We start from the raw sequence: 3,302 nt of genomic DNA, 5'->3' as shown, positions 1-3,302 counted from the left end.
TATTCATTTATTTTTCAATACACTTGTACAAAAAATGAGAAAACCACACTCCGATTAGATTAATTTCTCTCTAGTTGTGACAAATGCTTATTTGTGAAAAATGATAACGCACATAATTATGTTATAGTAATTTTCTGATGTCTCAACCCCAAAACCCAAATAAATATTCATGAAATGAAATGACAGGCGAATCGTGTTTATCAGACCATCACCTATTGGTAACAATGTACTTCTAGGAGCATACAATTAGGATCGAAATATCGAATGAGAGTGAGGAGTCAGTACATTAACGTTGTTGCCGATAAAGCTTGAATAATTTTTCTTACCTTTTTTCATGAAATGAATTTGACAATGTGATTTATTTTTTATAGATAAAGTTTACATCTTCTGAGAACTTTATTGACCAATATTGGTGACCCGTACGAGTATGAGTTTGTAATGATACTGGTCGGTCAGGTCAAACGACCAGGGTTCCCTGCATGGAGCTGGGATCTGAACCAGTATGAAATGCCTATCAATTCATATGACGGTATTTACCAGAACAGTAGCGTCAAAGCACTTTAACAAGTTCTAGAAACATCCAAATCAAAACGGTTTGGATAGATTTGATTTCATTCGTCAAGAATAAATGTATCGACAACATGAAATATATAACGAAGGAAATAAACATTTTGACAGGATAGCAGGTAAAAACTTATAATAAACTTGGTTGCTTTCATGTGTTATCGTGTAAAAGAGAATAAGTTCTGGTGAAGGTGAAAAATAATTTGTGGTCGTTGTCATTCTCTTATCATAGTAGAAAATCTCTTATAAAACGGATTGTCCTTAAATGCACTAATAATCACTTTTTTTTACGAGAAAGAGCTCAAGGGTTCAAACCAAGCTTTCATGACACATATATATGTATAGTTCCTTTTACCGTTTGTGCAGTACATGTGATTTACAGAACGGCTAAGTCGATTTACTACCATTTATACTATTTCATCATTCCAAAATATTGTATACTTTTTTTACTCATTTACTTCATTAGGAACCTTTCCCAAATTACCTCTATTAAAGCAATTTCTTCCACAAAGTAATCACATGACCAGAACCTAATTTTATCTTTAACTATAAACTTGAAGTACTAATTAAGGTTTCTTCACGTTGCGTTGTGTGAGAGGACTTATCAATATGGATATCAATCGCAACTTTGTACATAAGACTTGTGATTGATTAGAAGAACAGCGATTAATTTGGATCAATCGCAACTCTTTAAAAGATGGAAAAAGTATCATATTTCTGATTTCGTCACATCTTTCTCTATTTCTAGGCTATTAACCAGGTCTATTTATTTACTTGTCTGTATTACTTTTCTGGAAACGACCATTTAATATCCATTTAACCAAATAATCTCAACTTATGTGTGATTGATATCAATCGCAACTATGTCCATAAGAAATAGGGGACTTTAAAGTTGCGATTGATTTAGATCAACCGCAACTTTTTATAAGACAAAACTCTTAAAAATCTTATTTCAGTTTCCGTAACATCTTTCTCTATTTCGAGGCTATTGACCGTTCAGATGCGGTTGGGGTGAACTATTTTCCTTTGGGGGAATCTTCCGGGTATATGGCAGACGTGTCCAGGCACACACATTATATGCACTGACGCCCATGCTCCCTGATATCTTCGCTGTACATTCTATCATGTTGACAATCCAGCCCTTTTCACCCCCTCTCTCTCTCTCTCTCTCGCTCTCTATTTCTCTCTCTCTAATGTATTATTTATCTCTCCACCACTTCGCCGATCAATATAAATGGAGCAAGGTCTATGAATATTTAGCCCTTTTAGTTCGAATCGACTTTCACAAAAATGAGAGCGGTTATCATTTGGTAATCGGATGAGAGCTTGCCTAAATGTAGTATGGATGACTAAGTAGCAAATAAATAATTAATTTGCTAATAACGAGGCACAAGTATTGGCAATCTAGTGTCCTCTAAGTCCTTTAATATAAAGAAGACCTAATAGGATTTTAACTGATTAAATAATACAGCTTCGTACTGTTATCAACGGAGAACCCCCCACCCACATATCAATAGTTTCATCAAGATACTTGCTATGTCCACAAAAGTGGCATTGCAACATGGCCTTCTCCAATAAAAATAATTACGATTGCCATGACTGCTGATTATTTAGATAGTTGGAATGGTTGGTGTCATATGAATATTGGCGTCTTGTGTGTTTGATAGATTTTAATTTTTTTTTCCTGTCATAAGAATCATAAATGGATCTTGTTCGTTAGCAATAAGTAAACTTTAAAATGATTGATGTAATTAAATTGTATGTGTATAATCAGTCCATGATGGCACAAGCTTAAAATTAAACAAAAAAAAAAAGAAAGAAAATGAAGAAAGTGGGTGAGAATATTAGGGGAATCATTGTGAAGAGGAGGGGGGGGGGGGGGAGAAACACAATTAAATTTTTGCTGGCAAATTAGAACGCCTTTTTTATTGTTGAAAACAAATGGGAACATTTGACATTTAATTCTTTTTTTTCTTCCTCACATATTTTGTGAGGGGGAGGAGGGTGCTTAGCAAATTTTAAATGTAACTTGGCACCCCCATCCCCTTTCTCTTTTGAGAACCCAATCATGTGTATATTTATCAGCTGTTCCAAACCCTGTCAGTTGGAGAGAGCAGGGGCGGGACAGGGAATATGATGTTGGTATTACCCCCCCCCCTCCCCCACATGCTTCAGCTGTTTTTAATAGTATTAAAAACAGTTAAATTATATATTTTAACATGATATTGGCAACTGCTTTCACTCTTTTTCCCCCTCTCTCTCTCACTATATCACAGCATTACATATTTCTCATTTTCATGACATTAACATTTCTCACCATTCTCTTTTATTATCTTTCCTTTTCTCATTTGCTTTTTTTTTCTCTCTCTCACTCTGTCTCTCTCTCTCTCACACTCTCTCTCACTCTCTCTCTTTCTCTCTCACTCTGTCTCTCTCTCTCTCACTCTCTCTCTCTCTCTCTTTCACACACTAAGTCACAGCATTATATATTTCTCATTTTCATAACATTAACATCTCTTACCATTAAATACTTCTCTCTTATTCTCTTATCCTTTTTTCTTTCTTCTCTCTCTCTCTTTCTTTCTCTTTCTCTTTATTTCTCTCTCTCTTTCTCTCTTTTCTCTCACGTTCTGTTTAAAGACTTCTTCCACGTAAGATTTACCCAACCCAACCGTATGCACATTACAATACAATATGTTAAAAGATATAAAGAGAATATTGATATAAGATAATCAAAA

Source organism: Strongylocentrotus purpuratus, unplaced genomic scaffold (genome assembly GCF_000002235.5).
Source record: "Strongylocentrotus purpuratus isolate Spur 01 unplaced genomic scaffold, Spur_5.0 spur5_scaffold_15, whole genome shotgun sequence".
Lineage (NCBI taxonomy): Eukaryota > Metazoa > Echinodermata > Echinoidea > Camarodonta > Strongylocentrotidae > Strongylocentrotus > Strongylocentrotus purpuratus.
This window is presented reverse-complemented; position numbering follows the sequence as displayed.